Source organism: Bufo bufo, chromosome 1 (genome assembly GCF_905171765.1).
Source record: "Bufo bufo chromosome 1, aBufBuf1.1, whole genome shotgun sequence".
Classification (NCBI taxonomy): Eukaryota; Metazoa; Chordata; class Amphibia; order Anura; family Bufonidae; genus Bufo; species Bufo bufo.
In genome coordinates this window covers 732,688,641-732,705,408 of record NC_053389.1, presented here as the reverse complement: position 1 = coordinate 732,705,408, position 16,768 = coordinate 732,688,641, and the positions used below count along the sequence as shown (strand labels likewise).

The following is a 16,768-nucleotide window of genomic DNA, read 5'->3' as shown; positions in this document are numbered from 1 at the left end:
TTGTGTCATCAGCAAAAAGACACACCTTACCATCGAGGCCTGCTGCAATTCCCTCACTGGAGCGTGATCATAAGATGCGCAAGTACAAGCGCACGCTGGTAGATGTTTTGCTGGTGGTATTCCCACCTGACAGATTAAAAAAATTCACTAATTTGTCTGTTACATTTTCGAGTGAAATTCACAAATTTTTGGGTGTGATATACCACTTCTATACCTAGTAGACAGGTAAAAAAAAATCACTAATTTGTCTGTTACATTTTGGGGTAAAATTCACCAATTTTTGGGTTTGATATACCACTGCTATACATAGTAGACAGGTAAAAAAAAAAATCACTAATTTGTCTGTTACATTTTCTGGTGAAATTCACCAATTTTTGGCTGTGATATACCCCTGCTCTACCTAGTTGACAGCTTAATAAATTTCACTAATTTTTCTGTTACATTCTTGGGTTGACATTTTACAATTTTTGCAGTGAAAAAAAACCCTGCTCTGCATAGGTGACAGGGACCGAAATTTTTAAAAATTATTTGTTCCATTGGTGGGTGACATTAACCCATTTCTGGCGATGAAAAACCCCTGCTCTGCACAGGTGACAGGGACTTAAATTTCAAAAATTCGTCTTTAATTGGCTCTTTCATTCGATCCTTCTGCTTTAATAACTTGTCCCACATTTCCGGTTTCATCCCATTGCAGCCATTCACCTCCCTTGGACCTCCCTTCTCCGGTGTGGAACCCTGATTCGCCGATAACCGTGATCAACATGGTATGCTCAGAAAAGAACATTGAAAGTTGATAGAGAAGATATCCAATGGATGGTGGACGTCACAGGGACTTGTGATCAGGCAGAAGTTATCTAGAGTCAACAAAGCGGCAGCAGGGCCTCTCCTGGCTTACTTTTCCAAATCCAAAATACCCCAGTGACATTTCTTATAATTTTTTATTAATCATTCCAATAGCATCTTAAGAGTCCTGTATTGTTATTTATCGTCACTACCTCCTCGAGTCGGGAATGGTTAATTGCCGCGCGCCCCCTCTTTAACTTGGAAGCTTATGCTTCAATACTTTGTCCCACATTTCCGCTTGATTACATTTAATTTCATCCATTGACCTCCCTTGGATGCGGTATCCCTTACACCATAGGACAGTTATCCTTCCTGTAAATTTATGTAAACTTGTTAACACTGTTCCTGTCATTTGTCGATTGCTCCCCTTGTGTATCGTCACAATACTGTTAATCCGATTTTTCGGCCATTATACTTTATTATTTAATAAAGCCGGTATCTGCTTCAGCCTCCTCGTCTGCTGTACTGTATTTGAACCCTGCCCTGCGGTCTCTTCCTCCTCTGACCGCTACATGTCCACGATGCCCGGAAAGCAGTCCGTGCCTCAATTCCTAAGATGACCCCTGCAGACGACATCGAAACCTACCTGGCAATGTACGAGAAAGTGGCAATCAGGGAAAAGCTACATAACCCGTGACCAGTGGGCTAAGGTCATCGTTCCATTCCTGGCATCCAATTACCAGCGGGTGTATTTCAACTTGCCAGACGATCAAGTGGCCGACTACCAAAAAGTAAAGGGTGAGATTTTGCCAAGACTGGGGGGAATGTGTTGGTCCGCGCCAGAAGGGGTTTAGGCCGGCTGAGCCTGCGACTACCCAGTGTTATGACTTACTTCACCTCTTGCAAAAGTGGCTACAGCCTGATGTGCTGAGTCCCCCGGCTATGATGGATAGATTATTAGCAGATATGTTCTGGTGGGCTTTGCCATACCCTCTCCAGCACTGTATCGGTTAGGTGTCTCCTGGCAATGCCCTAGTGGAACGATATGAAGCTACCAGGAATCTAAAGAAGGGTTCTGTCAGGAGGGGGATTGGCAAACCCCTGAAATCTCCACCCCAGGCCCGGAGATTTGAGCCGTGTACCCATGGCGGACTTGGCTCCAATAGTCTGCTGGCGGTGTCAGAAATCTGCCCATGTAAGGGCTGAATATCCCTATCGGGTTGAGCCCATGGACACTAACTATGGCTACCATCAGTCGTTATTTGCCAGGAGGCTGTGTGCAACAGGTACCCCAGAGTCTCTAGATCACTTGTTCCAGGTGTAAGTGGGAGACACTATGGCGGAGGCTCTACTGGACTCAGGGAGTCTGGTGAGCCGAGTATGGGCTACCCTGGTGCGGTCCACTGAGTATACTGGCCGGAAAGTCGGGGTGATGTGCATCCACTGAGACTTAAAAGACTACCCCACCGTACTGGTGTATCTAACCGCGGTGGCTGGTAGCTGGACCCACGAGGTGGCTGTCGCCACAAATCTACATTTTCAACTCATAATAGGGAGAGACTTCCCGGGCTTTCCTGCACTGTGGCCTGCTATAAGAGTGACTGATACACATGAGACAGGGGTAACCCGAGCAGAGTGGCCCGGCTCAGGCGGGAGACCAGAACCCTGGGATACTGAGACTGAAGGGCCAGCGGTAGGGGTTGAGACAACCCCGCTAAGTGTGAAGGTTGGAGACGTGGAGGACTTGCCGCCAGGTCCTGAATTGGCAGACCTCAATGTCTCCAGGGATAATTTTGGTACCGCCCAACGTCGGGACCAGACCCTATCCCACGCCTGGGATAATATGTTAATGGTAGATGGTGAACCACAAGAACCTAGGGCAGAGTCAGTGTTTCCCCGTTTTGTGGTTCATCAAGATATGTTGTATCGGGTAAACCAACCACGGGGTAAGCCTATTGTACAGTTGGTGGTCCCCAAGGCTTATGGCAAGCTTGTATTAGATCTAGCCCACCAACACGTTCTCGGGGTCACCTGGGGTTGCAGAAAACTCAGGATCGTATTCTACAGCGATTTTACTGGCCCAGCATATTCAAAGAAGTGGAAGAGTTTTGTAAGTGTTGCCTGACCTGCCAGATAACTAGCCCCCAGCCACATTTCCGTAGTTCCCTAGTACCTTTTCCAATTATCGAAGTACCGTTTCACAGAATAGCTATGGACCTCATGGGACCAGTACTGAAGTCTGCCAGAGGGCATCCACACATCTTAGTCATTCTAGACTACGCCACTCGGTACCTGGAGGCGTGCCACTGCGACATCCCTCGGCCAAACTCATAGCTAAGGAGTTAATGGAGATGTTTTCCCGAGTAGGAATACCTAAAGAGGTTCTGGCCAACCAAGGGACCCCTTTTATGTCCAAGGTGATGAGGGAACTTACAATCCGCAAATGGACGGTCTGGTAGAACGGTTTAACCAAACATTAAAAAATATGTTGAAAAAGGTAGTGCCTAAAGATGGGAAGGACTGGGATCTCCTTCTTCCCTATCTCATGTTCACAGTGCGAGAGGTACCCCAGGCCTTTACTGGGTTCTTGCCCTTCGAACTGCTATATGGCAGACACCCTCGTGGTCTCTTGGACGTGGCCAAAGAGGCGTGGGAACAACAACCCTCTTCACATTAAAGTGTCATTGAGTACCTTACCCAGATGCAAGATCGGATAGAGACAGTGTTGCCTCTTGTTAGGGAGCATATGGAGGTAGCTCAGAGAGCCCCGAGTCGGGTCTATAATCGGCTGGCTCGGGTCCAGATCTTTAACCCAGGTGATGGGGTTCTGGTGCTGACCATGGACAGTAAGTTCCTGGCTAGGTGGCAGGGGCCCTATGAGGTACTCGAGAAAATTGGAGATGTAAACTACAAGGTACGCCAGCCAGGGAGGCGAAAGCCGGAGCAGGTTAATGATGTGAATTTACTCAAACCGTGGAAAGATAGGGAAACCTATACAGAAGACAGCCCGCTGCCGGGTTTTCTAGGAGAATAGGTACCGGCCCCTCTGTCTGATGCAAGAGAGGCCACTGCCACAGCAAAAATTGCTGACAGCCTCTCCTCTAAACAGACAGACTAAGGAGGCCAGGGAGTTTGTTAGTCGGAACACAGATGTGTTCTCAGACCTCCCTTGACGCATTTCCATAATCCAGCATGACATTGTCACTGAGACTCAGGCAAAAGTCTGATTAAAATCATACCGGGTGCCCGATGCTTGGCGACAAGCCTTATAAGAAGAGGTGCAGCTAATGTTGCAGCTAGAGGACTCAAAAAGTGAGTGGGCCAGTTCTATCGTATTGATAGCTAAGCCGGACAGGATGTTGCGGTTTTGTAACGACTTTCAAAAACTTAACGAGGTTTCCCAATTCAATGCGTATCCCAAGCCCCGGGTGGATGAGCTCATTGAGAGGTTATGACAAGCCCAGTATTTTTATGTTTTGGACTTTACGAAAGGGTACTGGCAGGTGCCCTTAACGGAGGCTGCCAAAGAGAAAACTGCCTTCATCACGCCTGAGGGGCTGTATCAATATAAAGTCTTACCCTCTGGTCTGCATAGCGCCTCCGCCACTTTTCAGTGACTAATGGACATTGTGCTTTGTCCACATCATCGGTACACTTTGGCTTACCTGGACGATATTGTCATCCACAGTACCGACTGGGAAAGTCACCTAACCAAAGTGCAAAGTTCGGAAAGCTGGCCTAACCGCTAACCCAAAAAATGTGCGATAGGGTTAGAAGAGACTAAGTACCTGGGGTATGTCATTGGGTGCGGAGTCATCAAATCCTAAGTGAACAAAATAGAGGCGATACTGAATTAACCCTGACCTATCACCACTAGGCAAATAAAGTAATTCCTGGAATTGTGGGCTATTACATGAGGTTTGTTCCCCACTTTGCTACTCTAGCCGCGCCCTTGACAGGTCTCTTGAAGGGACACAAGTCAATGATGCTTTGCTGGGATGATGGGGTGGAAGAAGCTTTCTCCGCTTTGAAGTAGGCCCTGTGCGGGTCCCCATTTTTGGTGATGCCCGACTTCAAAAGGGAGTTTTTGGTACAGACCGATGCCTCCGAAGTAGGCCTCGGTTCTGTACGGTCTCTGGAAGTCAACGGGGAGGAGCATCCCATTGTCTTCCTCAGCCATAAGCTCACCCCAGCCGAGACCCAGTATAGTATAGTGGAGAGAGTGCCTGGCTATCAAGTGGGCACTAGAATCTCTCCGCTGTAGTTTAATGTGGAGAAATTTCCGCCTGATGACTGACCACTCCCCTCTCAAGTGGGTGAGCCAGGCCAAGGACAGAAATGCCCGGGTCACCCAATGGTTTCTCTCCCTACAAAACTTTGAGTTTTCGGTGGAACACAGGGCAGGGAAGGGCGGATGCTCTGTCCCGGGTACACTGTCTGGCATGTGTTCACCCCCTCAGGGTTGACCAAAGGGGAGGGTGGTAATATGACACAGTGAGAGGTTTCATCTGGGAAAACAGGTATTTTCCTCCCAGCATGTGCTGAGCTGCATGGGCTGATTTACAGCCAGATGAGGTCAAATACCGGATCGGATTTTAAGTGCCGGTCTGGGTTTTGGCAGCACCTGGCTGTCCTTTAATAGGCAGCTGGGCTCAGAAGCCATGTCTCTGTGTTGGGATCTGGCAGCCTTGTGTCTGGATGAAGGCTTGCTACCTGTTTGAAAACTGCATGGTGTGAATTACCACCAACACCGCAAGGTGACTTTTAGTTTGAATATGACTGTTTGTTTTGCCAATTGCCTAAAGTGTGAATAAAACACTGAACTTTTTGATCCAAAGAACTTGTTGTTGCCTCTATACTGCGTCCGCTAATCCTGTCTACCAGAACGAGTCCCCACAATTCAGACTTATAGTCTGTTACCTCCTTTTACCATTTTAAGCTGGCACCATCGCTATGTTAACTAAAGTAGCTTATTTCCAGGACTCTTCTTTTTACTTTATTTCGTTTAGTAGTTTTGATGTAAAAGCGATTTGTATGTTATGCTAATTAGGGTCCAAGGTGCCCAGAGGGGCGTTTTTCTCACTCTCCGGTACCCAGTGACGCCCCCCTGCAGTGCCCAAGACAGCCTCCTGATAATCAAAACACCTCCCACAGCCCGGCAAACAGTTACGCCCCCTCCGCACGTCATAATCTACCTTATAGATATGCCCCGTCCTCCTTCCTGTCTGCAGCCAGAAAACCCGCGCAGGCGCAGTACCGCCTGCGGCCTGCGCGATCATCAACGTCCTGAGGGCAACAGCGCTCAGGTCACATCACTGGGCTCGGCGCATGCCCAGTGAGACTTTTGAGGCTGTTGCCCTCAGGAGGTTGATGATCGCGCAGGCGCAGGCCGCAGGCGGTACTGCGCCTGCGCGAGTTTTCTGGCCGCAGACAGGAAGGAGGACGGGGCATATCTATAAGGTAGATTATGATGTGCGGAGGGGGCGGAACCGTTTGCCGGGCTGTGGGAGGTGTTTTGATTATCAGGAGGCTGTCTTGGGCACTGCAGGGGGGCATCACTGGGCACCAGAGAGTGAGAAAAACGCCCCTCTGGGCACCTTGGACCCTAATTAGCATAACATAAAAATCGCTTTTACATCAAAACTACTAAACAAAATAAAGTAAAAAGAAGAGTCCTGGAAATAAGCTACTTTAGTTAACATAGCGATGGTGCCAGCTTAAAATCGTAAAAGGAGGTGACAGAATCCCTTTAAAACCTAATGCAGATCTGACTGGAAATTCATCCCTTTCCATGTATTGCAATGTCCTTTCTCTTTGCAGTAATGGAATACAGACAATTTACTGTACTATTTCATTCTTATATAGATTTTTGAAAAATTGTGGGAAAATAAGATATCTATTTTTTTCTTTTCATTTTTTTCTTATTTTTCTTATTTTTTTTATTTCTCTTTGTTATGCACACAGTACTATTTTCAAAACCCTTTTTATTCTGGATATTGTTTAGCTGTCACGCAGTTTTGTGCACCTTCTGATAACTGGTATTCTGGCATTTTTTACAGAAAACCCATAATTAATGATAAAGATTATAATTAATACATGTCTATAGCTCAATATACTCTGTCTATAGCTCAATGTTTACTGTGGACTGTTAAATGATAATAATTACCAGCAAAAAAATCTAGTCAAGCACCACCGCCTAAAAAAAATCCCAGACACGTCTATTTTTTTCACAGGCACAAGAAAATAGTCATCTATTTTTATGGACTGTCCAGGAATTTCTTGACAGTTGGCAACCCTGGATTGCAGTGAGAGGAAGTGAAATAGCAGAACTGTGTAGATACAGCCGAGAAGCAGAAGATTTGCAGAGGAAAACAATGCGCAAATCTTTTCATGTATTAGTTGATTATTTTTCTCTGCCACATTGTCAGTTCCAGCTTACTGACAGTCCACAGAGCTCGACAGGCAGCAGAGGCAGACTCATAAGACATGTATGTGAAGTACAATGCCCTGGACAGGTCACGGTTGGAGCACGTGTCAGATATGTCACTCTTTACTGTCAGATTGACCCACGCTATAAATATATAATCTATTCACAGACCAGCTCAGGCAGCTAATGTGGAGAGAATAAGGTTCGAGGCTCATGCCGTCTCTTACAAGGGAATTAACATTTCAATAGTCAACTACATTAAATCTAAAAAATAAAATTCAATAAAATAACAAAAATCAGCACATATACAGTATTTGCTAATGTTTTTTTTTTAACACCGTCATTGTGTACACCGCTCTAAATTTATCTTGAGCTGGCGTGAAATGAGCTACAACTATTAACTCCTTCAAGAGCCAGGGATTTTCCATGTGTTTTTTTTTTTTACTACCGGTCTTCCAGGATCCATAATTTTTCTTATTTAACCACTTCCCAACTAGTGTTGGGTGCAAATATTCGAATCGTGAATTTTAATCGCGAATATCGCCACTTTGAGAATTGTGCGGTTGTGATCCGCACAATTAGCCCCTCAGGTGCGGCACCTGAGGGGTTAATTGTGCGGATCACAACCCCCTGTAAGAGATCAGGTGCTACCAGGCAGGAGGGGGCCGTTATGTCCACAGTTCTCAGTATATTCTAACTTGAAGCGTCCCCATCACTATGGGAACGCCTCTGTGTTAGAATATACTATCGGATCTGAGTTTTCACGATCTAACTCAAATCCGATGGTATATTCTAACATAGAGGTGTTCCCATGGTGATGGGGACGCTTCAAGTTAAAATATACCATCGTATTGGAGAGGGCGCTCCTCCTACTGGTAAGTGACAGGTCTGTGCTATAAGCAATGCGCCGCACAGACCTTTCACTTACCAGTAGGAGGAGCGCCGGCCGGCCACAGACAGCGCATGTAAGCATAATGCTGCTAAAAGTGCTAAGTAACCATGGCAGCCAGGACTGCAGCAGCGTCCTGGCTGCCATGGTAACCAATCGGAGCCCCAGCGATTAAACTGGGACTCCGATCGGAACTGCCGCTCCGCTGCCACCAATGATGAGGGGGGAGGGGGGTTGTTAACCAATGATTTTAATTAGGGGGGGAAGGGGAGGCCGCACTGGACACCAATGATTTTAATAGGGGGTGGGTGGTGGTGGGGGGGCCGCACTAGCCACCAATGATTTTAATAAGGGGTGGGGGGGCCGCACTAGCCACCAATGATTTTAATAGGGAGGGGGTGGGAGGGCCGCACTGGCCACCAATGATTTTAATACTGGGGAGGGAGGGAGGGGGGGCCGCACTGGCCACCAATGATTTTAATACTGAGGAGGGAGGGGGGGTCTGGCCCCCTGCTGCCTGGAAGCACCTGATCTCTTACAGGGGGCTTTGATCCGCACAATTAACCCCTCAGGTGCGGCACCTGAGGGGTTAATTGTGCGGATCACAGTCCCCTGTAAGAGATCAGGTGCTGCCAGGCAGCAGGGGGCCGTTATGTCCACAGTTCTCAGTATATTCTAACTTGAAGCATCCCCATCACTATGGGAACGCCTCTGTGTTAGAATATACTGTTGGATCAGAGTTTTCACGATCTAACTCAAATCCGAGGGTATATTCTAACATAGATGCGTTCCCATGGTGATGGGGACGCTTCAAGTTAAAATATACCATCGGATTGGAGAAAACTCCGATCTGATGGTATATTAATATTACCCGAACACCGAACCCGAACTTTTACTGAAATGTTCGGGTTCGGGTGCCGAACACCGTAAAGTTCGGTACGAACACTAACTTTACAGTTCGGGTTCGCTCAACCCTAGTCCTAACCAACGGGGTACAACTGGGCAGCAGTCCCTAGCTTACGTACGTGCAGGGGTCTAAAGGGAGGAAACAGCGAGTGGAGAAAACAAAAGACAAGAACAGAAAACACAGAAACAGCAAGCTTCCCAAGCTAGGTAAAACCACAACTGAAACCAATGGAAGCCAAGGTCTAGATCCAGGCGGTAAGAAGGACACAAAGGGGTAATTCAAGATTGAAGTCAATGCAAGCCGAGGTCAGGAGCCAAGAGGTCACGTCAGTACAAGGGATAACACAAGATCGAAGTCAAATACAAGCCGAGGTCAAACAAAAGTAGTCACATATGCAGAGAACGCTAGTGAGGTAACTAGACCAATCACAGGCAACCTGTGGCCAGCAGGTTACCTGTTTAAATTGGTCAAATTGATTGGTCACGTGACGTGGCCAGCATCACGTGACCCATGTCCAGCACGTCAAAACACCTGAGCGCCGACTCATTGACATCGGCGCTCAGTTCCCCCCCCTGCTCGTTGTCTAGGGGACGAAGGATGCCGGCCACGCTGAAGAGGTGTGCGCGGCCGGGTCCTCTCCGCCCCCTTGATACCATGGAGACGAGGACGCCGGCTGCATCCTCGCTCCTCCTCACGAATGGGATGACGGTGGCGCTGAAGGGAGAGAGCGCGTCGCCGGCTCCCCATGACAGTACCCCCCTTCCATGAGGGACCACTGGACCCATTATCACTGGAGTAGTTTTTTTTCCGGGTGGGCTAAATGGAATCTCCTCACCAACCTCGTAGCATGCATTTTACTCACTGGCACCCAAGACCTCTTTCCCGGACCAAAACCTTTCCAGTGAACTAGATATTGCAAATAATTACGAACTTTCCTCACATCAAGGATTCTAGAAACCATGTATTCTAGTTGACCGGCAACTTCTACTGGCGGCGGAGATTTCTGTGCAGGAGACACAGGCGACACATACTTTTTAAGTAAAGCTTTGTGAAAAACATTATGAATGCGAAAGGAGTCAGGTAACAGTAACTTAAAAGACACAGGGTTAATGATGTCAATCGAGGCGCAAATTTACCCGAAGGTATCTTAAGACGCAAATTCTTGGTGGATAACCACACCTTGTCTCCCAACCCAAAATCCACCCCTCTAGAGCGCCTTTTGTCAGCATTAACCTTTTGAAACTTCTGGGCTTTTTTCAGGTTCAATTGAACCTGGGCCCAGACTGTGCACAGTTCTTTAACTACTACATCAGCTTCAGGAATCTGAGAAGACGGCGGGAATGAGCTAAATCGCGGATGAAATCCAAGATTACAAAAGAAGTGAGGCATACCAGTAGATGAGTTCACTTGATTATTAATGGCGAATTCAGCCAAGGACAAATGTTTCGCCCAAAGATGTTGATTGTCGGAGACGTGACACCTCAAATACTGTTCCAGGGACTGGTTTAAACGTTTAGTTTGACAGTTGGTTTCAGGATGAAAGGCCGAAGAAAAAGACAGAGAAATATTACATTTATGACAAAAGGCCCTCCAAAATTTTGAGACGAATTGAAAGACTCTATTCGAAACCACATTTTCTGGAATTCCGTGTAGACGTATTACATGGTCCACGAAAAGGGAAGCTAAAGTTTTAGCATTAGGCAATTTTGACAGAGGGATAAAATGAACCATTTTGCTAAACCTGTCAACGATTACCCACACAAACGACTTACCCTCCGAAACCGGTAGGTCGGTAATAAAATCCATGGAAATATGGGACAAAGGTCTACTAGGGATAGGCAGCAGTCACAACTCACCCACCGGACAGGACCTAGGAGTCTTGGACCTGGCACAAACCTCACAAGAGGATACATATGACTGGATATCTCTAGACAAGGTGGGCCCCCAGTAAAACCTGGGAACTGGTTCCTTGGTGGCATTAATGGCAGGATGCCCACTAAAAACAGAATTGTGGCACTCACCTAACAGACGCAAATGACCAGGGACAAACAACTTATCTTTAGGGGATTGTACCGGAGCCAAGTGTTGTCCTGCAGTAATCTCGGTCATCAAATCGGCCGCAGACACAATGATACCTGCCGGCAAAATAGGTTCTGATGGAGTATCAGGAGACTGAAAGGCACAAAAACTCCGGGATAGGGCATCAGCTTTGACATTTTTACTTCCTGGCCTGAAAGTAATGCAAAAGTTAAAGCATGTAGAGAACGTTTAGCAGATTGCTAAAACATTTAATTCTTATGATAAGTAAGTACCGTAACACAATGTTGAGCCTGCTCCAAAAAATGACGCCATTCCTCAAAGGCCCATTTAATCACAAGTAACTCTCGATTACCAATATCATAATTTCTATCAGTTGAAGAGAACTTTTGAGAAAATAAAGCGCTAGGCCTCAAGTTGGTGAGAATTGATGACCCCTGGGAGAGTACTGCCCCTACCCCATCCTTGGAGGCATCAACCTCAACCACAAAAGGCCTCTCTTGGTCTGGTTTAACCAATACTGGGGCATTAACGAAACACCTCTTAAGTGTTTCAAAAGCCTCTATGGCCTCAGGCAACCAATTCACTAGATCCGCCACCTTCTTGGTTAGAACAGTGAGATGCTTTGCAATAATAGACATTTTTTTTATAAACTTCCGGTAATAATTAGAAAAACCCAGAAAGTGTTGTAACGCTTTAAAAGAGGAGGGTCTCACCCATTCCAAAATAGCCTGCACCTTTTCCAGATCCATCTTAAACGATTGGGGTGTAGCAATATATCCCAGAAATGAAATCTCCTGCACTTCAAATATACACTTCTCACTTTTCGCAAATACAGTCCTGATCAAAAGTTTAAGACCACTTGAAAAATGACAAAAAATCATATTTAGCATGGCTGAATCTTAACAAGGTTCCAAGTAGAGCTTCAACATGCAACAAGAAGAAATGGGAGTGAGACAAAACATTTTTTGAGCATTCAATTTAATGAAAACAACGAATAAACTGAAACAGGCTGTTTTTAAGCTGATCAAAAGTTTAGGACCACATGCCTTTAAAAGGCCAAATCTGTGCAAAGATGTGGATTCATTGTCATTTTCTGTCAGGTAGTCACACGTTGTGATGGCAAAGGCAAAAAAACTCTCCCTTTTTGAACGTGGTTGGGTTGTTGAACTACATAAGCAGGGTCTCTCACAGCGTGCCATCGCTGCTGAGGTGGGACGCAGTAAGACAGTCATTTGGATTTTCTTAAATTCTTAAATGATCCTGAGGGTTATGGAACAAAAAAGTTAAGTGGAAGACCCAAAAAAATTTCATCAGCACTGAGCCGGATGATCCAATTGGCTGTCCGTCAGGACACTGGACGATCCTCGACCCAAATTAAGGCCCTTACTGGTGCTGACTGCAGCCCCATAACCATCAGACGGCATCTGAGACTGAAGGGCTTAAAAAAATAAAAAAACGTCTTCAAAGACCACTTCTCCTTGAACGCCACAGAACTGCTCTTTTGGACTTTGCAAGAGAGCACCAAACATGGGATATTCAAAGGTGGAAGAAAGTTTTATTCTCTGATGAGAAAAAATTTAACCTTGATGGTCCTGGTGGTTTTCAACGTTACTGGCATTACAAGCAGATCCCACCTGAGATGTTTTCTACGCGCCACAGTGGAGGGGGCGCGATAATGGTCTGGGGTGCTTTTTCCTTCAGTGGAACAATGGAGCTTCAGGAAGTGCAGGGGCGTCAAACGGCCGCTGGCTATGTCCAGATGTTGCAGAGAGCATTCCTCATGACTGAGGGCCCTCGTCTGTGTGGTAACGACTGGGTTTTTCAACAGGACAACGCTACAGTACACAATGCCCGCAGGACAAGGGACTTCTTCCAGGAGAATAACATCACTCTTTTGGCCCATCCTGCGTGTTCCCCTGATCTAAATCCAATTGAGAACCTTTGGGGATGGATGGCAAGGGAAGTTTACAAAAATGGAAAACAGTTCCAGACAGTAGATGGCCTTCGTGCGGCCGTCCTCACCACTTGGAGAAATGTTCCCTCTCACCTCATGGAAACGCTTGCATCAAGCATGCCGAAACAAATTTTTGTTAAACAAAGTGATAAACAATAACGGCAGAGCTACTCATTACTGAGTTCATGTTTGGAAGTTGGATTTCTGTTTTGGGGGGGGGTTAGTTTTTTTTGGAGGTGTGGTCCTAAACTTTTGATCAGCTGAAAAACAGCCTGTTTCAGTTTATTTGTTGTTTTTATTAAATTGAATGCCCTTAAAAATATTTTGTCTCACTCCCATTTCTTCTTGTTGCATGTTGAAGCTCTACTTGGAACCTTGTTAAGATCCAGCCATGCTAAATATGATTTTTTTTTATCAGAACTTTTGATCAGGACTGTAATTGGTTCTCCCGAAGAACCTCCAGTACCTGTCTAGTGTGATTAACGTGAGAATCCCAGTTCGGTAAATAAATCAGATTATCATCTAAATACACAATCGCAAATTTTCCAATAAATTGTCCAAAAATGTAATTGACAAAATTTTGGAAAACTGCTGGAGCATTACTTAACCCAAACAGCATCACCAAATATTCATAATGACCCTCAGGGGTATTAAAGGCTGTTTTCCACTCATCCCCCTCCTTAATTCGAATAACATTATAGGCCACATTATAGGCCACACTGAGATCAAGTTTAGTAAACCAGTGAGCTCCAAGAACTTAAACAGATCTGGGATTAAAGGCAAAGAGTACTGGTTCTTAGCGGTAATCTTATTTAATTCTCTATAGTCAATACATGGTCTCAGTCCATCAACCTTTTTCCAACTAAGAAAAATCCCACCCCCATAGGAGATACCGTGGGTCTAATATGTCCTTTTTGTAAGCAGCCGCCGAGGATCAAACCAGCAGCCGGGGACCATGACTAATTATTCACTGAGGGTAGGGGAACTGATCCAGGCGGCAGAGCCGGGGACACTTCCACACTCGGGCTGAGGCAAGCTGGCTCCTCGCTGGCTTCTGTTCTCAGATGGGCAGAGGACGGCTGGGTGCTGCCGATGGCCCGGAGCCCAGCATGTGTGTGGTGCTGATCATGTATGGGTCGTGCAAGCGGCGGTAACCATGCCTCCTCACAGACAAAAGGAGGATTAGAGAGCCGCTGCAAAACCCCACCAGTCCTGCTGCCCTCTGGCTTGGAGGAATCAGCATGCGGCACGGAAGGCTGCGTTACCGCAGTGTTCTTCTCCAGACTCGATGTGCGCGATATGGAAACTGTGAGCAGACCGGTGCGTGTGGAGCGCTGTGTGTCAATTGGTATCTGAGAGGTCTATTTTCCAGTATGGTTTATGTATGGAGGACAGTGTCCAGAGATGACACCGAGGACTATGGGTTACTATACTAGGGCTGAAACGATTTATAATTGAATTGTGGTCAAGTTCCCTTGCCATTTAAGATAGACTGTTCCTACTTATGCTTATGCACTACTGTTCTAGCGTCCGTTATTCTAATGGGCTTAATGTATAATATATACAGCACATATACTAAAATTGGAACGATACAGAGAAGATTAGCATGGCCCCTGCGCAAGGATGACACGCAAATTCGTGAAGCGTTCCATATTTTTTGACTTGAGAAAGGTTCTGTGAGAGAACCGAAACGTTGTCACTTGATATGTGTGAATAAAAGAGCACATTTTTATTTTTAAGGAGTGCTGCGTATTTTCATTATTTATATATATATATATATATATATATATATATTTATCAATAAATAAATACATAAAGAAATTCAGGAATAAATACATAAAGAAATTCATCAATACAGAAATATATAAATAAAGTCATCAATAAATATATAAAAAGATTCATCCCTAAATAAATAAATTATTTCATCCAGAAATATATACAGAAGTAAAAAAACAACGATGTTTGGGAGGGAGAGCCTAGGAGAGGGATTGACAAGGGACCTTTCAGCGCCCTAAACCAATGGCGGGGGCCAAGAAGTCGCTGCCGATCCAGGACTCATTCATTTTGATAAATGTCAGTCTATCCACGGAGTTTGCGGACAGACGGGTCTGCTTGTCAGTGACCAGCCCACCTGCCGCACTGAATGTCCGCTCAGACAGTACGCTGGAGGGGGAGAAGACTGTAATTCCTGCGCATACTGAGCAAGCTCACGGCAGGTGTCCAGCCTGGCAACCCAGTACTCCATGGGGTCGTCGGCGCTCATGCTGTTGGAAGCATCGACGGACCCTATGTAGTCTGCCACCATGTGGTCCAGCCGCTGGTGGTGAATTCTGCTTCTGCTACTAGATCACGCAGACTGGTAGAACAACCTCATCTCACCCATAAGATAACCTTCTCGGCTGGAGCTGCCTGGGAAAGCCACCTGCTGGGGGAGATGAACGGGGACAACTGTAGCATGAGGCAGAGGGTTTGCCTGCTCCAGCCGGAGGAGCAGACAGGCCAGCAGGTTTTGCATATGGGCATCCCTCCGGCTGGCTCAGATGAACTGCTCCAGTTTCCCCTTGCAACGAGGGTCTAAAAGGGTGTCCAACCAAAAATCATCCCTCTCCTTAAATTTTCCTGATCTGGGGGTCCCTCCGGAGGCAGAGCAGCATGTGGGCAGCCATGAGAAAGAGGACACCCGCTGTGGCTCTTCTTTGCTGCCTGGGACCATGACATATTGGTCCTCCTGCTGCTGCTGCTCCCTGTGGGAATCAGCCAACCCCCGGACTAACGGTGCCCCCAGCACAGGCTCTCTCTCATGACCAGGCCCAGACTCCTGGACGTCAACAAACTCCTCAACAAATTCTTACTCCTTGTCCTGGGCCTAGTGTTGGTGGAGCAGTGTTGCCTCTTCTTGCTCCACCAAGGCACTCTCCCCAGCATCGAGCAGGCGTTCTAATGTCCTGTCCAGCATGAACACTATGGGGAGCACTTCATTGAGGACAACATGCTCCCTGCTGACCATCTTGGTTGCCTGCTTGAATGGGGCCAACACGTGGCAGACCTGGTGGTCTGCCCCCACTCTGCATTGGTGGTGTAGGGGAGTTGGTGTGATGGCCCGGAAGTGCCTTGGTCCAGCAGATACTCTTTCACCACCCGTCGATACTCCCACAACCTTTCCAGCATGTGGAGGGTGGAGTTCCACAGCGTCACACTGTCCACAATCAGCCTGTGAGGTGGCAGGCTGTTGTCCTGCTGCAGTTTGGACAGGGACGCGGTGGCTGTTGGGGAGCGTCAGAACTGGCTGGCATTCCTAAGTACCCTTTGGACAATGTCGCTCAACCTTAGGTATGTGCGTAGGAACTTCTGTACCACAAGGTTGAGGACATGTGCCAACAGGGCACATGTGTTAGACTGCGGGCATGGAGGGCGGTGAGGAGGTTGCTGCCAGTGTCACAGACAACCATACCTGCCTGGAGCCTTCAGGTGTCAGCCACTTGTGGACCTGAGCCAGAACATAAGGTCCAGAGTGTCTCCATTACCCTAAGCTCACAAGCTGGAGCACGGCCTGGCAGCGGATGTGCCCCACATTTGTGTAGCTACGGGGATGCTTGCTGGGGGGCTCAGCATCGGTGGGGACATTGGCTTGAGGGAGAGCAGCATTTATTCCCTGTACACCCTGGGGCGGCACCACAAACTGAGATGCCGCCACATCTGATGATCCCTCCCCGGCGCCTCGGAGGGGCCCCAATGGGCTGTGAGGCTGATGTATCGTCCCTGCCCATG

At 47.0% G+C, this 16,768-nt stretch overlaps 1 non-coding gene across 1 annotated transcript; it reads left to right on the top strand.

Annotated features, from left to right (window-relative positions):
• Positions 1 to 14,552: 14,552 nt before the first annotated feature.
• On the top strand, positions 14,553 to 14,658 carry LOC120987424. Its single transcript, XR_005776030.1, has one exon. It is a non-coding gene; the product is annotated as a U6 spliceosomal RNA (small nuclear RNA).
• Positions 14,659 to 16,768: the final 2,110 nt, after the last annotated feature.